Source organism: Microcebus murinus, chromosome 16 (genome assembly GCF_040939455.1).
Source record: "Microcebus murinus isolate Inina chromosome 16, M.murinus_Inina_mat1.0, whole genome shotgun sequence".
NCBI lineage: Eukaryota > Metazoa > Chordata > Mammalia > Primates > Cheirogaleidae > Microcebus > Microcebus murinus.
Window position 1 is genome coordinate 8,439,530 of NC_134119.1, and position 21,047 is coordinate 8,460,576.

General features: G+C 45.8%; 1 protein-coding gene and 1 long non-coding RNA gene across 4 annotated transcripts in view; one reads left to right on the plus strand and one right to left on the minus strand.

Annotated features, from left to right (window-relative positions):
• LOC105864364 (uncharacterized) overlaps positions 1–17,115 on the plus strand; it is a 60,124-nt gene extending 43,009 nt beyond the window's left edge. The window contains exon 3 of the long non-coding RNA XR_012923674.1: positions 17,033–17,115. This is a non-coding gene — a long non-coding RNA (uncharacterized LOC105864364). The remainder of the gene's footprint in view (positions 1–17,032) is intronic.
• TSHZ2 (teashirt zinc finger homeobox 2) overlaps positions 1–21,047 on the minus strand; it is a 437,987-nt gene that overhangs the window by 57,999 nt on the left and 358,941 nt on the right. The window lies entirely within an intron of this gene.

Genomic DNA, 21,047 nt, shown 5'->3' on the forward strand with positions numbered 1-21,047 from the left:
ATAAGGAAAGAGAGAACTGGGGACGTGGCAGAGGGGAGGAGCCCCAGGTAAAGCGGGTGTCAGGATAGGAGCTGATGTTCTTTGAGGCAGCTGGGGGAGATGCACAGTATATGGGCGAGAGGACAGGACACAGGCTGTCAGTTCAGTTGGCCGTGGCCGTATGTGGGCCACCCATCGGACTCCTTCACTTCCTCCACTCCACTTGGGGCAGAAGGGCCTTCTTCATGCCCCCCTCCCAAACTCGTTCCTGCCCCAGGACCTTTGCACATGATAATCCTGCTGCCTGGAATGTGTTTCCCTCACTTGCCTCCACTCATTCAGGTTGTGGTTCAAATATGACCTTCTCAGGCTGCCTTCTCTGACCACCCTATCCGAACTAGCAGCCCCCACGCACATCTTTTCCTTCTCGTCCCTTCTTCCGCCTCTTTCTGCTGCCTTCTTCCTAGAAATGACCTCTGTGTAGTTGTATGTTGTTGAGCAACAGGGACGCATTCTAAGAAATGCGTTGTTAGGTGATTTCATCATTATGTGTCCTTACACGAACCTAACTGGCAGAGCCCACTGCACACGTAGCCTGCGTGGTCTAGCCCACTGCTCCTGGGCTGTACCCCTGTGTGGCACGTTCCTGTACTGAATACGGTAGGCAGCTGTGACACAGAGGTGTCTGTATATTTAAACATCTAAACACAGAAAAGACACTGTGAAAATACAGTATGATCTCATGGGCTACAGTATGTTACAGGATCATTGTTGTGTGTGCGTGCACTGTCCATGGGACTGTCACTCTCTGGCACAGGTCTGTCTTGTTGGATTTATGTATTTGTTCGTAGCCTGTCTCTCCTCTCTGGAGTGCAGGCTCCCTGAGGAGGTGAACAGGACACCTCTGTCTTGTTCACTGCTGCCCCCCCTAAAGAGAACAGCGTCCGACACGTGCTCATCTGGGTGGGTGGCGCGGCGATGTGTCCTGGGACCCTGCCCCCCAGCCGTGTGCCCTTGGGCTGCTTCCTTCACCTGTGGGAGCTTCAGTAGCCTCATCGTAAAGCAGAAACAAGAGTTTTAGGAGCTAAATGATTACGTGCATGAAACCCTCTTCACATAATGCTCAGTACACATTAGCTTAAAAAGAGGCTTTTCTTTAGAAAATCAAGGCGAAAGAGGTTGGGAATGGGATTCTTGCGTCTGTGGGGGGGGGGCAGCCGAGGTGGACGAGTCAGCATCCCAGAGTCACATAACACACCTGTAACCTGGGGTGGGTGGAGATGTCCCCTGCCCCACGTGCGCGGCTTAGTGTTCCTTGGGTCAGGCCAGGGTTCTCCCACAGGGGGCGCTGTTGAGGGACGGGCAGTCGAGTGCGATTAAGGAAGTGGAGGCAGGACTCAAATGGCTGCTGGGTTCAAATCCCAGTTCCCACCACTTGCTGGCGTGGGCGAGTAACGTCGCCTTACGGGCCTCAGTTTTCTTATCTGTCAAATGAACTTAAACAGCATTTTCATCCTCACAGGCTGTGGTGAGGATTAAATGGGGTCGCGTAGGGAGAGTCCTGAGCAAGGAGCCCGGCACAGCGACAGTTGCCACACACGTCGTTCCTCACGACTCTGAGTTAGGCTGTGTCTCCTTCAACACACACTTCGTCTCAGAGGCTGAGTTACAGTTAATTGAGCCTGAAAGGCCACAGACTCGAAAAAGCCCTCAAAGTGATACAGGTAAAAAGAAAAACGAAATGGCATCTCCCATGCATTGAGGGCTCTGCAGCATGTGGCCCACCCCGTGCTCAGCACTCTACAGTGCGTGGCCAGCCCAGACTCAGCACTCTACACTGTGTGGCCAGCCCAGGCTCAGCTCTCTACAGTGTGTGGCCAACCCAGGCTCAGCTCTCTACAGTGTGTGGCCAGCCCGGGCTCAGCTCTCTACAGTGTGTGGCCAGCCCGGGCTCAGCACTCTACAGTGTGTGGCCCACCCCGTGCTCAGTACTCTACAGTGTGTGGCCAGCCCAGGCTCAGTACTCTACAGTGTGTGGCCAGCCTAGGCTCAGCACTCTACAGTGCGTGGCCAGCCCGGGCTCAGCACTCTACAGTGTGTGGCCAGCCCGGGCTCAGCACTCTACAGTGTGTGGCCCACCCTGTGCTCAGCACTCTATAGTGTGAGGCCAGCCCGGGCTCAGCACTCTATAGTGTGTGGCCAACCCAGGCTCAGCACTCTACAGTGCGTGGCCAGCCCAGACTCAGCACTCTACACTGTGTGGCCAGCCCAGGCTCAGCACTCTACAGTGTGTGGCCAGCCCAAGCTCAGCACTCTACAATGTGTGGCCAGCCCAGGCTCAGCACTCTACAGTGTATGGCCAGCCCAGGCTCAGCACTCTACAGTGTGTGGCCAGCATTGCCTCAGCATTCCATAGTCATCATCTTCTTATCATGAACTTAATGGTCACTTAATGAGGTAGACCTTGCCCATGGCTTGAATTGATTTAAGAAACTCCACTATCATACTGTCTTCACCTGCCAACCAAAGCACATCCACTTTCTGGAACCTTCTGACGGCCAGGCCAAGTTGCCCAGCCACCAGATCCTTTCAGAGTTTGGCAGTAGCCAGCCCAGCAATCATTGACAAGGTGGCTGTTTGCCAGGTCTACCCCGGCACAGGCGTGGGAAAGAGCCCTTTCGTGCACGAGCAGAATTTGCAGAGGTGCAGGGCCACGCTGACACGCCCCGCATCCCCTGCCAGGCCCACTGGCTAATTTTGGTCCTGGAAGGTCCAGGATGAAGGCCTGTGGAGGCCCCAGCTCACCGAGTCTTCCTGTAAGTTTCGGCTCCAGAAGCCACCTTGGAGAACCGTGGTTGTCTCCCTCCATCTCCCCGGTGCCCCCCAGATGAGCGCCCCCACTCCGTACCTGCTATCACAAAGACAAGAAGGGCCATTCATAATTTAAGTCGGCCCTTTCTTTCCTACACGCTACCAACATGAGTCGGGTGCTGGAGGAAAAATTGAACTCTCTCTCCCAGGATACACTGAAGATCAAGCAGAATCTCATTAAGGCTCACTTCAAAGATTCGTCCTTTATTTCCATACAAACAAGTTTAAATTATCGTGCGTGAATCTGCTGTTAGCAGGGACTCTGTTCCATTATGCATGATTCCTCACTGCTCTATCATGAATAATGGGCAGTGCTCCATTAGCGATTTCCAGTAATATGCTAAACTTCGGGAGTGGTCACGTTATTAGGTTAAAGTTCTGTAGTTTGCATATTTATTTTATTTCTTACTCAAGCTATAATGCTCTGGTTCATCAAAATAGGTATTGCAATCTTGTTGTAATTAACATAGCATAACACATGCTGTAGCTATGATTTCTTTATTATTATCCAATATTTATTGAGCATTTACTATGAGCAAGGGGTAGGGCTCGGTGCATGCCATGCCTTGCATGCATAATATTATTTAATCTTCACTAGAACCCCATGAAATATTATTATTATTATTATTGCCACTTTACAGGTGAAAAACCTGATAATTAGGTAGCTATCTAGATTGCCCATGGATACAACCTATAATAATTGGTAGTACTCACTCCAATCAGTTTGTCTGACTTCAGATACTCCTAATGATAAAATATATTTTACTCGTGCTATTACTTCCTGAAGAGCTTGGATAAATAATCTATCATTTCATAAGTAGGTATTTTGCTGTCCATTGTACAGATGAGAAAACTGATTCTCAGGAGCCTGTTTGATTCCTGGGAGTGAAAAGAACTGTATTCAAGCACTGGGTTTACCTCCACTTGATCTGGGACAAGTCAACCAGTGTTCTTGGATACGATATGATGAGGTGGTTGCATTATTACTTCTGTAATTTTTAGAGATTTGAGTGGGATTTTCTAAGCTTTCTCTCTCTCTCATTTTACTGATAGGATTGTAAGAAGAATCGGCATTTTTCTCTTGGTCTTTGTCTCTAAAGGCTCCTTAGAGAGACAGTACACATTGCGTGACCCTGAGAAAGTTACTTAACATTTTGTGCTTCAGTTTCTTCATCTGTATAATGGGAATAAGTACCTGCCCCTTTCAGGGTCATTGTCAGGAATAAACTGTGTAAAGAGCTTAGATTAACAGCTGGTACATGAGAACCACTATATACGTATGAGCTGATATTTTTGTATTTTTCCCTTTTAGGAACCTTAAAACCTTCCAATGTGTGTCTCTCCCATTAACACAAAATCATCTTGCATGCTGTTGAGATATCTCCTTTCTTTTCTTTTATTTTAATATTCTATAACTTGACCAGTGAAGCCATAATTCATTTCAATGTTCCTCCCCATTCCCACAGCCCAGGCCAGCAATCGGCCAATGGCACATCCATATGGCCATGCTCGTGACTTAATCAAAGATGTTGAGATGGTTTGGAAAAAACCGATCACAAGCATCCTCTCACAACACAATCTCACATTATCGAAAAACACTTGGAAGGGAAGCTTGCATTGGCCAAGCTGTTCTTTTTAACCTCATGAATTAGCCGATGTCAAATCCAGCCCCATTGTCAAGACAGGAAATGCTGGGGCCCTCTGGAAAATGTCTTAATAATTTCTGCATTATTTATTCAAGATATTTGGCTAGCTCGATGGGGAATGATTTTTCCATTTGGAAATGTGTCACAGAATGCCCGAGACAGGAAATAAACTTAAGGAGCCTCAGTTGAGCGACTGATCCCGGCTCCTTGAGCACACCCGACCCTTCCCTGCACGGAGTCCTCGGGCCCGCTGGGCGGCCATCCGGGCTTCCTTCTGCTTTGCTCACTCATCACCTCCAGTCCCACAGGTGCGGATTCCATTAATTTAAGTTAAAAGTCACTTTTTTCTTACTCCAGAAACTGTGCCTCCAGTACAGTCTATATTATGCCATGCACGTTTTGAAGTGCTTTCTCACTTGGACATTGTTCCATTGGTCTGGTTGGATGTGGTCTATCCTTAGTCTTTATATCACTTCACCTCCTATTTTTTTTTTTATGAATGAACTCCCCTTCCCTCAATTTAAAGGTTCTCTACCTTCCCCACATACTGGAGAGAACTTTGCTTTGCCACTAGCACAACACCTAGGCCTTGGTGTTTAAATCAGGGAAATGGGTGAGAGCGGTCCTGGGGCTAATGCTGCCTTGATCCATTCACCGTGAAAGAGCGGAGGCGTGGGAAGGCGAGACAGAGGTGAGTGGGAAGTGGCAAAGGGCAACAGAGCCAGTGGAGGCTGGGTTTGGAGGGGACTTTGGATCATTCTTTCGGTGAGTTGTCAGGGACAGCTGGGATGTCATGTGGAGTGGAGCTTTGAGGGACATGGGAGGGTAAAGAAGATTGAAGAGCAGTTTTTAATGAACAGATGCCCCCAGTAAAGATGTACAGTGTGTTGCAAATATCTTTATGTTTTGGATGGGCATTTCTCCTGCGTACAACACCCATGTTAAACTGGCCCAGCCTTAATGAATTGATGTTTGTATGAAAATTTATGTGTGTATTCCCACACCCTCAACACTACATACTGTCAGCTTCCCGAAGGCAGGGTTTGGGCCTCATTTTTATTCATGTTACCCATAAGGCCTTGCTCCTGATTGGTTTCTTGAGCCCATAATGCTGATTTTTCCACTTCTCATCCAAGAAAATGTTCCCATTCACTCAGGTATGATCGAAAGTTTAAAAAACACAGAAGGAGGCCGGGCGCTGTGGCTCACGCCTGTAATCCTAGCTCTTGGGAGGCCGAGGCGGGCGGATTGCTCAAGGTCAGGAGTTCGAAACCAGCCTGAGCAAGAGTGAGACCCCGTCTCTACTATAAATAGAAAGAAATTAATTGGCCAACTGATATATATATAAAAAATTAGCCGGGCATGGTGGCACATGCCTGTAGTCCCAGCTACCCGGGAGGCTGAGGCAGAAGGATCACTCGAGCCCAGGAGTTTGAGGTTGCTGTGAGCTAGGCTGACGCCATGGCACTCACTCTAGCCCGGGCAACAAAGCGAGACTCTGTCTCAAAAAAAAAAAAAAAAAAAAAAACACAGAAGGAACCCAGGACAGTGACTGGAAGTCAAATGCTTCAGCATGAGTCCAAGCTCCTGAATGCCTTGTGGATTGATTGTCTGCTATAAAAAACTGCATTTTCAGGCAGAGTCGTTTGAGAGAGGCCCAGAGTCCAGAGGGGAAGGGCACACTGGACTCGGAAGTTGTGTATTTGCGTTTCAGCCTTGCCCCTAATAACTATGCAACCTGGGTGAGTTATTTAACCTTTTTGAGCCTCAGTTTCCTTATCAAGAACCTTCTTCTATTTCTAGATAATTAAAAGAGAAACAATGCAGATCATTTTTCCCAAACTGATGGCATTGCAGGGTATAAGAACCAGAAGAGACCTGAAGACATTATCTGACCCTGAGATGGCAATTCGTTTTGGTTAGCTGTTAACTCTAATCATTGGTAGCAATAGTTAGAGCAGTAGTTTTCAGTGGGGGTCATTACCCCTCTCCCAGGGGACATTTGACAATGCCTGGAGACACTGGTTGTCACAACTAAGATGTGGGGCAGAGTGAGAATGTGCTGCTGGTATCTAGAGGGCAGATGCCGGGGTGATGCTAAACATCCTGCAATGAGCTAGACGGCCTTCCACAGCAAAGAAGCACCCAGCCCCGAATGACAATAGAGTCAATTTGTTCTAAAGGCTTCCAAGTGTGTGTCTTCCTTGAAACTCGGAAAAGAATGCCATGATTTGCTAGTGATGTTTGCGTTGAATACACGAGTGGAGTTGGTGAGCACATGCATTTATCATCACTCTAAAAGGCCAAGAAGAGGAGATTAAGGCCCCAGGTAGCTTTTAAAGGCAAATAGCAAGCAAGTGGAAAAATTCAGGCTACAACCAATTGTTTTTTGACCTTAAACCACATTCCTCAAGGGTAGGAACTGGATTGGTCCAGTGCACGACCTCATCTCCAGCATCTAGAACAGTGCCTGCTCCTATGGACGTTCAACAAATATTTGGTGAATTCGTGAGTTGAGTTTTTGCAAGGAGAACTATAACTGTACCAGCCTTAAGCCAGCTTTCTTAATTTATATAAAACTTATTTTTAGCTTCAAGTAGTACATGTAAAAATAATAAAACTAATAAGAACATGAAAACACTTGAGTAAATATCATTTTCCTGGAGAGTGTTGTTTGTTCCTTGCTTCCCCTTATTGCAAACGTCAACTGGGGACATCTGCTCATGGAATTCTAGATTCTCGTCCAGAGAATACACATCTGCCTAAAGGATGAGATGGCGGGTCTATCCCTAAACTGCAGGGGCCATGTTCCTTGTCAGGGGAACATAAACCCCATTAAACATGGGACAACTTTTGCAGTAGGGCCAGCAACCGGTAAGAAAGAATCCTGGATGTCCAGTGACTTGATTTTTCTATTTCTATTTATTTTTTGATTGACCTGGAGAAGAGCAATTAGTCCACAGCATTTCAGTTTTACCTTTTATATAAACCGTAACAAACCATCCCTACCTTTTCCTGCCTTACCTGAATGGATGGGATGCAAATTATGGAAGCAGTTGGCATTTTTAAAAAGTTCTACTGTATTTTTAAAAACTATTTCCTTTGAAATAATTATGGACTCACAGGAAGCTATAAAAATAGTAGAGTCCCGTGTAACATTCTCCTAGTTTCTCCCAGTGGAGTCGTCAATCTTAAATAGTTGGAGCGCAGTATCAAAGCCAGGACATTGACAGTGGCCCAATACTGTTAACTGGGCTTCAGACCTTAGTTTTCACAATGTCTTCATTTGTGTGTGTGTGTGTGTGTGTGTGTGTGTGTGTGTGTGTACGTGTACGTGTAGTTCTGTGATGTTTTATCCCTTGCATAGATTTGTGTAACCACCACACCACCAAGATACAGAACTGCTTAGAACAAAGAATAATGATATTAACAGCTACCCTTTGTTCGGTACCTACTATGTTACGAGCATTCTGCTGGATGTTTCATGTATATAAGGTTATTTAATCATCCCAACAATCCCAGTGTGGAATTATTAAAAGAGCGCAAGTGTTTGGCATCTGACAGATTTTGCTTTGCTATTAACTGGCTGGGCAGGTGACCATTAGAAGGTTACTTAAGCTCTCTGAGCCTCTGTCTTTGACAAGAAAAATCACTCCATAATCTCACCATTCAGAGACAACCACACTTAAAAATTTGGTATATTTCCTTTTCTTTTTCTATGCATATGTAGATTTAAATCTAATTGAGATCAAACTGTTTTGCACAATTTCTATGTTACTTTTTCTTGACTTAACATCATGAAAGCTTCTTGGAATGGTCACTTTTAAAGACGGCCCAATATTCATCACTCTGATTTCTCTGATGCCCTGTTTTTGGCCAATAAAATAGCTTCTAAATTTTCATTATTATAAGTATTATGACAGTGAATATCTTTTGTAAAAACTTATATGTGCAAATCTAAAGACTTTCTTAGGACTAGATTATGTGATATGAAATTACTGGATCAAAACATAAGAATCGTTTTATGATTCTTAATAGAATTGCTTAAGTATTAAGAAGGCAATGGCTGTAAAATAGTGTGCCAGATACTCTTGGTCAGGAGCTGGTGAGTTATAGCCTCCAGGACAAATCTGGCCATGCTGCCTGTTTTTATAAATAAAGATTTATTAGAACACAGCCCCACTCATTTGTTCACATATTGTCTATGGCTGCTTCACACTCTATTGGAGACCAGTAGTGGCTAGAAAAGCTGAAAATATTTACTATCTGGCTTTTTATTAAAAAAAAATTTGCTGGCCTTTTCCCTAGATAAAAAGCTATGCACGAGAGATGATAGTGACAAAATTTTGTTAGAACACTTATACCAAGCGTAGCCTCACGGTGGAAGCACGTGCCAGAGGAGAAGCTGTTATGATGTACACGGGAACGAGTGGGCACGAACTCTCAGATTTCTTGCTCTCTTGTGCCAGGGGAGCAGGCACACTGCTGGTGTTTAATAAATGTTTGTTGTTTGTTGCGCTAATAGCTGTTGCTGCTAAGCGTGGGGTTGACAATAAATATGGCAGCATCTCCATCCTCTCTTCCTCCTTACCCTGGTTTTGCATTGCCTCTTGGAATTTGTCTTGGGTAGATAACTTCCTTTTCACACCACTTGTGTATATAGAAAAGCAGCTCTATTATTTAAATTCTCCAAGATCAAGGATGTGAAATGAAGGCTGCCCCTGGCCCCATAAGACATCCAAATAAATCTCCTGGTTTCCAAATGTGACTCTGTCACCCTGGGATTAATACCAAGTAATCCAGTGCCAACATCAAGACAGTGAAAATAAGCATTTACTCTCCCGGAAAATCATTTTATACTGATTACAAGTTGTAGCTTGTCACTAGGATGTGAATTGAAAATGTGCATATTTGCAAGGTTAATATTTCTCTCTAAAGTCGCTCTTTCCCCTGCCTCCCCCCACCCCTAGCTCAAAAGAAACAGGAATTCCAAATAAATATTTGTCCCTAGACATCCATATTCCAACACACAAAGTTTAAACTCTCTTTTCACTTATTCCATGCCACCATGCAAACAAGCAGCCATGCTCTAGAGAAGACTTTGTCAACCTTGGCATTGACAACCTCTTGGCATTTCAGGCCAGATCATTGTTTGTCGGGGGAGTTGTCCCGTGCACTGTATTTAGGGACATTTAGGGATATTTAGCATCATCCCTGGCCTCTACTCACTAGCTGTACTCCTTCCGCAATTGTGACAACCAAAATGACTCTAGATATTGCCAGTTGTCCTCTGGGGGTCAGCTTACCCCTGTTGAAAATGAACAGGTCTAGAGAAAGCAAGCAGGTAGGCAGCCCAGTAACGTCCCAACAGCAGGGCATGGCCATCTGCCCCCTGTGCTAGCTTCACCTCTGCCACTGCTTTTCCTCTAGTCTTTCAACTCCAAACCAGTCATGTTTTGTCACTTCCTAGCATATGTTAGTCTTGGCCACTCAACCTGGAATTTTCTTTTCTAATTCATGCATTATGGAAAATCACCACCTCAGTGAAGCCTTCCATGACCAGCCCTCCTTCAGGCCTTAAGCGGAGTTAGACACAGTTTCCTCCAAGCCCTCATCACCCTTCCGGCAAGCAGTGGTGACACGGTCATGCGGAAGCTGGGCTCCAAGTCAGTGCTTAAGGTAAAAACTGCATATAACAAAGTCACCCTTGGGAAGTCCCTTAAGCCCCCCTGGGATGCAGTGTAAAAGGTTTTGCAGAATTAGCTCCATTCAGTAATTGTTATGGCTGCCAATGTTCATGAGATATTGAGTTACCTGAAAGGAAGGAAGACCAGGGAGGGGCTCTATAGGCAGATCTCTGGGCCTTTAAACATCCATTCCTTTAGAAAATTTCCCATAACCAATGAGGAAAGGTCATGCATGCTAGTACGTTCCCACTTGCCTATAGGGTTCACCTCATTCTGTCTTAATATTGAGACTCTGTAATCTTAATATTAATGAGTAATCTGCCACTGAAAGAATTAAACTAGATAATATAAGTGAAAGTACCTAAATATAGCACCTGGCACACAATGGGTACACAAAGTGGCTTCCTGAGTTTAAATCTAAACTACACTGTTCTTTGAAAGGTGCAGAGGAGAGTTTGGCCAGTTGCTTCCTATATTTTTCAATTGGCATTTTCTCCTGTGACCTTGACTGTCAGGCTTTGGACTGTTGGTCTCATGATCCTCCAGTGCTTGTGTCATCATGGTAGATTTTGTTTTTCTGTTTGTTTGTTTGTGTGTTTTGGTGTGTGTTTCCCACTGAACTAGGACTTACTTGAGAACAAGGACCCTGCCTCATTTACTGTTATGTCCCGAAAGCCCACCCAATAATTTGAGCGCCGTTTAAAGTGCAGAAACAAGAAACATGAGTTTGAATTAATGACATCTTCAGCACTTTCTACATACAGTTTTAAAACTCATTGCCTATTGAATAGGAACATTGTAAGATGCTATATCTTGCGAGATCTGTGTTATATCACAAGCATACCACGCCATCTGCAACAGTGAAATGGCTGACAGGATTGGTATAATGGGGGTTTTCCAGGTTGGTTTGGTTGGGATGGGTAAATCTAACCATACTCTTAATTAGCTTTTAACTTATCTGTAGCGTTTCACTCCCACTCTTGCCAAATCCACCTGCGAGGCACTTCAGCGTGTAGATGAGCCACAGTCACGAAGTTTCCAGTTCAAGAGGGGAGCCCAAACGTCAGGTCAGCTCCTTCCCAGCCAGAGAATTGAGGACTAGAGAGGTGCAGACGGTCCCCAGCCCTGCCTCGATGTGCCCCAGCTGGCTTTTGCCTAGAGTGCAAATTGACAAACGGCATTTTCCCGTGACTGCTGTTCTGTCGTGTCTCAACGGGTACCTGAATCTGTACTTAAGTGACATCCAGGTGAGGAAGTCCAAAGGCGGAAGCCATCTTCGAAGCATGTCGCACCCAGAATCGAGGGCAGATAAAGCAGGTCTTAACGTGACCCTGGCACCAGGACCCGGATGGTCACAGGTAGGAAGAAACTCCTGGTGTCCCTCCCAGGGGGCGCTGCTTTTTAGACAACCGATTTCTACCTTCCACACAGCCAGTGCTCGGGGAGTTTGTAAGGAAAATGGGATCCCGTGGAGCTAGGTATGCCAGGAATGGGCTTTGGGGCCTTAACGAAAATTCGCGTGAAAGCGATCGCTCCCTCTCTTAGGGACCCTTCTCTGTCGAGGCAGGTGTGAGGTCTGAAGCCGAGGAGAAGGAGGCGGCGGCCACGACTCCCGACCTCTGAAACCTGATGACACCAGAAAGGGTTATTTAATTCCAAGGTACACAACGGGCTATTCGCACAGAGGGAGGGGGGAAAAATTTATATCCCTTTCATATATAAAAGGAAACAGATGTGATTTTCTTTACAAAAGAGCATTTCATTAAAAAAAAAAAAAGGCGAGGCGAGGCTGAGTTAACATAACCATTATTCTCCATCTCAGGAAAAGCAAATCCTGTTTGCCTGTCATTATAGAAGGTAGCAAAACCCTTTCATCCAGTGATTAGTTGTAAACATTCCGCTGCCTTCTGGGAGCAGGCCTCTGTTTCCCATCTTACGCCGAAGCCATTTTCTTAGACTAATGTTTTATACACACAGCTCAGATACAATGCAAACTCCCGGTACCCCAAAGGCAACGGGGCATTCGTTTATACTAAATCAGAAGTGTCGCCCTTGACAACCTGCAGCAGTGAAACATTTATTCAGTCTTGCATTCCTGGCACTTAGAATTATTTCTTTCATGCCTGATAGCCAAATTACAATATGGCAGGTTTCCCTGGAGCCATAGGATCATTAGTGCCAGCTCACAACATACTTTCAACTGATATGGCATTTCATGTACAGCTGCCAATCAAAAAATGGGATATGCAAATGAGGATGGGAGCCCTGGTGTACAATTCCTGCACCGTGAGCTCCTCACAGATTTCCTTAATGACTAGCAGTCATTCCGCTGAGTGGAAGAAGTGGAAAGAACACAGAGGAAAATTTCCCCAGGAAGCTGGTTGCAAGAGCCAGAGTTTTTACATTTGATTTCCATATTTATTCTCTTTCTTCCCCCTCTGTGTGTTTCTAAACAGTAGGCCTAAAAATACTTGAGCAGGGCTTGTTACATAAATACAGAGCCCGGTCTCTGCAGCTGAGGGTCTCGGGCCTGGCTCAGAGGCGAGCGGTGGGGTCCCTCCAAATACTGTATGAGCCTCGGGGCCCAGCCTCCTCCCGGGGTGGGGAGCAGGCGCGACTGGGGGGCTGCGACTGGGGTGCAGCGACTGGACATTCTTGTAAAGATGAAGGCGAGGCTGAGACCACGGGGCTACAGCCCTTGCCACGGGGTGGGAGTGGGATAGCACCTTTGTGCCCCTGCCTTCCTCGACCCCCTGTCTGGCCACGCCCCTGCTCTGCTCGCTAGATTCCAGCCTCCCCTGCTTCCTTCTCGGATTCTTCAAAGTTCCAAGCTCCTTCTTGCCTCGGGCAGGGCCTGGGCTTTGTTCGTCCTGGTGATCCCTAGCACCTAGCTCAGCACCTAGCTCAGCACCTAGTCCAGCACTGCGGGGAAGTGAAATCTCACCAGCTGCATGCATGCATGAGCTCAGCTGCCCTAAGAGCTGCCCGACTGAGTGGAGCTCTGCGTGGGAGCCCTGGGCTAAACCCGGAGCTCTACCGGTCACCTTAAACACATCCCTGGGCTGACAGGGGATAAAAGAAATATTAGGGAAGAATTGCAAGGAAGGCCTGCCCTGCCCCACGCATGGGAACAGTTTCTCCATTCTTCCCGTGACCGCTAAGGGTGGAGACCCGGCCCCTCCCCATTCGATGGCTGTCCCCGCCTCTCCTTGGGGTACCCAACCATCGGACATTATTAGCCTTTTTCTTTCCACGAGGCTGGAAATACATACTTAGCTGGTGTCTGTGTAGTACTACCTCTGAGTTTTCCCTTATTTTCCATTCCTGAGACGCTGTAATATCTTAAGCCCATAATACGCCATTCCAACGTGAAAAAAAAATCCCTTTTAAGATAGGCTTATCTTCTTTCTGCCTCCTGTTTCCTCATTATTTCTATTATACCTGAAATACTTTCCCTGTATTTCAAGATCTGGATGGATTCCTCTATTTTTCGAAATGTGCAAATACGACGTCATGTAACTGCAGATTTCGATGTATCCCCTGTTTATGTCTAAACAAAGGAAGCTAAGTAATGCAGGTACCACACGGCTCATTACTGCGTTAGCTCATTTCTGGTCAGGGAGCATTTTCATTTATAATGCAGCCAGGAGGAGCAGGCATTGCAAACATTTTACCGAATTGAACGCAGGCCCAGAGAGGTCAAGCCCCTTGCTGCAGTTGCACAGCTGGGAAGTGCTGAGGTGGGACTAGCTGTCAGGACAGTAGATGACAAATCGGCGCACGTTTCAGACGCTACCCGTAAAAGCGAAGCCACAAAAAAAAAATAGAAGACACATACTCCATAACGCCCTCCCCAGCAAAAAATAAAACAAGTGAAAATGCCGTCTTCCGATCCTAATTTGATTTCGGTAAATGCGTCTGCACGAGGCTAAGAGTGAATGGCTTTATTCACGAAGCAATTTTGGGGACTGCATTTCTGTCCCCCTCCTTCCTGGAGTTTCCCTGCCCGGTCAGAGCTCTCGCCTCCGGTAATGAATGTCTTCCTTTCTTCCCCCTCGTCCCTGCCTGCCATTTGTCTGAAAGCAAGAACCGGCTTTCGGCTCCCAACTGTGTGCTCCCCACATAAATCTCCCGGTTTCTGGAAGGGACCCCGCATCTCACGGCCCCCGGGGATCCGCCCGGCTCTCACACCTCCCCTTGGCCGGGCCGAGCGTTCCGTCTCCCGGGCCTTGCCAGGGCGCCGCTCAGACGTCTTCGGGTTTCCAAAATAGCAAAAGGGGGGAAGCGCAGAGCCTCAGGTGGAACTCACATGTCATCCTGAGGAGTGTCCTGGGAACACTTCAGATTGCACAAGTAGGATATGGCTTTTTTAGGAAATCTGTGCTTTTTAGGTACCTCCTGAAATTATATTAAGGGAACAGTTAATCATTTATCATGGTAAACTTCCAGAATCGAAATAGCTGGCAAGCTTAAATACGTGGGGTATTTAGGAGGAAATGGAAATGAACATTTTTTTTGTGTGTGTGAGTAACAGTGTAATAGCTACAAAATAAAAGCCATGGATTAATCCACCCCCGTAGAACTTCTAGGGTACATCCTAGGACCAGGGCTGTGTTCAGGCTGACTGCAGACTACTAGCAAAACTGATGCCTAGGCCGGGCGCGGTGGCCCACGCCTGTGATCCTAGCACTCTGGGAGGCCGAGGCGGGCGGATTGCTCAAGGTCAGGAGTTCAAAACCAGCCTGAGCAAGAGCGAGACCCCGTCTCTACTATAAATAGAAAGAAATTAATTGGCCAATTAATATATATAGAAAAAAGTAGGCAGGCATGGTGGCGCATGCCTGTAGTCCCAGCTACTCGGGAGGCTGAGGCAGGAGGATTGCCTGAGCCCAGGAGTTTGAGGTTGCTGTGAGCTAGGCTGACGCCACAGCACTCACTTTAGCCTGGGCAACAAAGTGAGACTCTGTCTCAAAAAAAAAAAAAAAAAAAAAAAAAAAATGCCTAACATTTGTCTTCCTAGCATACAAAGCATTTTCCAGAGGCCCCGGGAAGGAGGGATCAGGGTTCCATTCTACAGATGAGGAAACTGAGGCCGAGAGGAGCAGTGACCTGCCCAAGGCCATAGAACAAGGAAATGGAGAAGCCCTGTCTCCAGCCCAAGTCAGAGGACTCTGTCCTTCCTCAAAAGCCAGGGCTTCTCGCTGGCCCCGAGAGTTTGGGGTTTTGGAGTCACATACGCAGTTGCCGTTAATCTTCAGAGCTATATTCTCCTGCGGCGGTGAATGATACAAGCCAGACAGGAAACCACGGGCCCTAGGGAGCCACAGAGTGCCTGGGAAAGGCCACCAGGCCTCGAGAAGAGCAATTTGAATATCATTATCCAGAACCTTCTATGTCTTGTCTGACCCCCCTCACAGCTGGCCTGTGCTCCCCCAGGGTCCCTGTCCTCACCCGCGTTGTGTTGGGTCACGTGGGGAGAGGGTCCCGTGACAGGTTCACTGATTTCTTCTCCCTTCTCCAGTTCCTTTAGCCACCATGACTGTCCCCATCTAGTCGGGGAGAGGCCTGGAGGAAGCTGAGGGCGAGAAAAGCTAACTTTGGGCTTTGGAGAGTCAGAGACTGGGAGCCTGGCGCACACGGCAGACGTGACGAGACACTTTCTGAGCCGGTCTTTGTCCTTCCTCGGCCCGGACCCCAGCACCAGGGTTTGGTGAGGGGAAAGAGTCTCCCGGGAAGACAGGACAGGGAGACCCTGGGGTGGGTCCCTGAGAGAGGACTCCGACGTTTGACGGCCCCAGCCCAGGTGGGGTCAGGTCTAGGTAGGGCATGGAAGAGTGTCCCAGGTCAGTTTGAGGGTGCGAGGAGACTCTTACCCTGCAGTACTGGGAAGCCCTCAGAGCTCCACCCTCCACGACGCTGGGAGCCAGCCTGTCTTTATTTTCGTGGTCTTTGAATAGCTTCGGGGAATGGCTCCTTGTCCCCAAGAAGTGTGCAGAATTCAGCTGAGAAGAAAGAGCTGGCAGACATAGACTAGGAAGTGGGGCAGCAGGTGGATTTGGAAATGTGGACCCCTTAGTGGATGCCAGCGTGGGGCAACTGATCCCTACTATGCGCCAGTCGGGACCATATCCAGACACCAACAGCCATGGGGACAAAAGGAACACTGAGGACAAGACAAATCCCCAGTCCCTCCCGTGACTTGTCTCTACAGAAGGCCTCAGCACTTAGGGGTAACCCAAGAGAAAACAAGTGGGAAATCCCTGAATTAACTGAGACGACCTTGCATTGACGAAGGTATTTTTTTTTTCCCCTTTAGATATAACGAAGGCTCCAAGAAAGAAATTAAATTCATGTGTAGGCCAAGAAATGAAGCAAGTTAGATTTTGCACACACTGGAGTTTGTGCTCTGTGAAAATTGCAGCTGACATATGCATTTCATTACTCGATTCCCCCACCACGGAGCAAGTGGCGGTTAGGAGGCAGTCAGTATGTATTTGTTGCATGGATGTGCGAAGATTCAGGATGCTGATACGAGTCAGATCATCACAGAAAATTATATGCAAGGCAGTAGACTTTCACCGGCAGGCAAATGGGTTCATTTCTACCTTTTTTTGTATCAGGTATTTGCGGATGAATCACAGCAGGGCTAACACGCAGTAGAACTGCTCGGTGGAAGCCAATCGTTCAGGTGAATGGCGAGGGTAAAAGAGAAAGTGAAGAGGTCTAGAAAATGAGCAGGAATGAACACGTACCATGAACCCGCTGCATGTCTCGTATTTTGTACACATTTGATACCTTCTCTGACTTAATCATCCATCTGAAGTAGAAATCGTTATCCCCATTTTACAGATGTTACAACTGAAGCTTAGTGGATGAATGAGTCACACCAGATCACAGAGCTCCCAAAGGCTGGACCCCGGCTTAGAACCACTGCCACAGGATTCTGCATATTATGGGCTCAAAACACAGTCCAAGCTGATGAGACCAGCACAGTCATTACTGTAATATCTTCTGTTATAACTGTTTCCCAGTTCTTTGGGATAGAGAGGATTCCTTAATAAAATGAATGATAGTAATAATATAATAATAGTTACTCTTATTAGAAAATAGAGATGCTGTCAACTGCTATTCTCTTGAACCATCACAAAATAAATCCATCTTAAATATGCAGAAAAGAGTTGACTGGCTTGTACTGTTGTGTGTTGGCAATAAGGTTATTTTTCCCGAATCTCATGATCAAACTGATCGCTGGGATAATCGGTGGGGATAACCTGAGCTTGAAAAGTGAATTCCGAGCCACTACCTTTTACCTCCATTATCACTTGTCGTGTCTTTGTTGGACTTTAGGAAATGAAGGACACAAGCTCCTTCTTTTGCACTGTGTGTTAGAGACAGTCACAGCTCTGTGAGAGAAGAGCGTTTCACAGGCCTCAGTCATTTGGGAAACAACCCTCCTGCTTGTTGCTATGTTTGAGAGTTAACTCTATGTTCAATTATCTCCTTAATATTCTTTTCAGAAAAATTAATGTACTTAAAAAAAAAAACTTGACCACATTTTTAGCAATAATTTGCAATGTCATGGATGCGTTAGATGTATTGCTGTTTAATTTATACAAGATGATATATAATTACTAAAGTAAGAAAGTAATTTTTTTGTTTACATTTTACCTAAAATCATCTCTCTTGTCGCTAGAAGCCTCACATTTTTGGAGACACCGTTATGGAAGAATTTGCCATAGTTTAGATAAACCTTTTATAACACACATACGCAGTATCAACCTTCAAGTTAGGCTTCTCTTGAAGTTGGTGACATCAGTGTTGAAATGACCCAAATTATTTTCACTGGCTAAACAGGTACAGGTTATGCCATCTATTTTGGGAACCGGTTTCTCAAAACCACTTTTTGGCAGGCCCAAACTTCTTGCTACACATTCCCCTTCCAAGTCTTTTTTCCATGGTTTGCTGCATTTGTGATACTTCAGTGATTTTTCCGCTTTGGCTTATGGTGTTACATGAGGGAAATCTACGGCAAGATCATAAAACCTTTGGAAGAAAGAGGATTTTAATCACAGATGTCTTTGATAATTATTAACCGGCAAGGCCTTTGGAAGAAAGCCATTTTTTTTTCCCATAGACTCTTGGGGTTGTTTTGACCTTTCCCTCTGTGGTGTCAAAGGTGTCCCTTAGAAACTTTCCTGTTTGATTTAATTGCTGTTTAATTCCTAAAACATTGCTTCAATTAGACATCCTGATTTATGGCACCGTTGGGCTTCTCTTGGCAAAGACATCCCAAGAGACTGTCCACTTCTAATTGACTGATTTTAAACAAGCTCATCTCTTCCGCTCTGCAAACTTCAGACTGTGCTTAGGAACATCCGAAATACTGTATCCTTGAGTCCATGTCAGATTACTTCCCATGACTCAAAATTAGCCTAATAATCGGAGTGACAACATAATTAATTTCTCCGCTCATTTTTTGTTTATTGTGGGCCTTTCACGTAGCAAGCACCGTGCTAGGTGAGAGAGACCAAGAAAACAGAACAAAGAATAAACAAAAACACACACGGTACCTGTCCTCGCCAAGTGCTTCAACATCCGGGGTGGGATAGGAAACATTTATTCCAGTGTTTCCCAAGAAAGAATAATTCGATTACTGTCCTTGTGATTTTTTCCATCTCCTCATATTATCTTTAGTATTATTTTTCTTTACTAATTTTATTTGCATGAACTCACTTTTTAAAAACATAAATCCCTTCTTTACCTTATCCTAAGCGGCATCTGTAAAGTAATCTGTAAAGTAGGTCCCATGTGGTTGTTATATGTTTAAAATACTTACTAAAATAATTTTTACAATCAATAAAGTTCAAATAAAAAGTATTCGTTAACTGTCCTACCTCAAATCTCATGTATTACCAGAGGTGTACGTTTCACATTTTAGAAAACACTGATTTAATTTTCAAATGCATTAATTGAACTCCTGTCATGTGAAAAACACAATACAGGGGTTTAAACTTGTTATGAATATTCAGAGTCTGCACTTAAATAGGAAGAAAACCTGTTGGGGCTTAAAAGTACAAATTCAGTATGAATTTGAGGATGGTTTTTCTCTCTGTCTTTTTTTTTTTTTTTTTTCTGGCTTCCAGCTGAGGGTGTGGAAGATTTTGAATGAAAATTTCCTTGGCTGATATTTTATCCTGTGCTCTGCATGAGATCCTATTATTTTTATCTTTTAAACAAAATCTCCAAGTGAAAGCTGAAGTTTCTCTCATCTTAGGATTTTTTGTCTTCAGGTTTCCCGTAGGGGCGATCGGCAATACTTATACGTGAGGCCGGATCAAACTGGCCAACGCGATTTGGCCAGTCCCCTGTTTTTGTAAGCTAAGTCTTATTTGTCGCGCCCATTCATCTATGTATCGTCTGTGGCTACAACGGCAGAGTTGAGTAATCGCAACAGAGACTTGTTGCCTGCAAAGCCTAAGATGTCTACCATTTGGCCCTTGGCAGAACAAGTTTGCTGACATCTGATAACTGATGGATTCTAGGTAAACCAGGAAGAGCCAAGGAATAGTCTTGCTTCCAGGCTACTGAGAGAGCTCTGATTTGCTTGGGAACTTTCAGAAAGTCACAAGAGGATGTAGAACTTCCCGGCATGTCACAAGAAGAAAGTGAAATTACTATCACTGCACAAGGGACGGAAGACAAAGATCTTTGAACCCAGGTGAAGGCCCCATGAATAGGCCTGCACCTTGGCAATCCCATCAGGTGGGCTGTCTGGCTGCTGGGTAGAGCGCAAGGATAGCGCTCTTGGAAGGGGTTGTAAAATGTTGCAATAGCACAAGGAGGCCTTGACTTATGTAGCTCTAGGTCAAAATATATACTTTTGAGCTAGACTTGCAATGACTCCTCTCTTGTTTCCACGAGACCAAGCATATCCTGTTGTAGGTAAAAATACCCCATGATTCTGTAAGGCACACTGACCCGTAGCATCCGTGGAAGAATAAAGATGGCCACAATTCTTTGCCACTTCTCCCACAGAGAGGAATCTAGTTCTATTCTTTTTGAATCTGGCCTACAACAGAAGTGACTTCCAAAGCTAGGTCATAAGAAGCGTTGCAGCTTCTGGGGGTTTCTTAGAATGCTTGCTCTAGGGAAAGTCAGCCCAGTGTTGGAAGTCTGACTATCTTGAGAACGCCATGTTGTGAGGAAGCCAAATTACCACATGGGAAGGCTGCGCGCACGCGCGCGCACACACACACACACACACACACACACACACACAGGTAAAGTGAAAGGGAGAGATGCTCAGCTTGCTATCAGTTTCTCAAGCCACCCCCAACCACATGAAACACGTGATATGAGTACAGCAATCCATCTTGAACATTCAACTCAGTAAAGGTTTTAGGTAACTCCCGCCCCTCTCATAGCAACTGTATGAGAGACCCCAAGGTAGAACGACCAGGTGAGTCAGGCCAATTCCTAGACTGTTAAATTATTATTATTAGTTTTTAGCTACTAAGTTTTGGGAAGGTATGTAGCAACAGAGAGCCAGAAGAGTGAGTCCTTGTTTATCTTGGGGTCCCAAGGAGTCAAACAAGAGGGCAGGATCCTAGCAGTCACCAGCAGTGCTGTGGACACACGTGGCCCCTGCCCATCTCTCGAGCCCAGATTAACACCACTCTTCCTATTTCTTATGACTTGGGCAACCCTTTCATCCTGGTGTGCCAGGACGTTCCCAGATTTAGCGCTGAAAGCCCCACAGCCTGGAAAACATTTCAGTCCAGAGCAAACCGGAACATTGGCCACCCTACTGACTACACATTAGCTGTGATGACTTTCTTTCCATTTTTCAAACACCAAGTTTCTT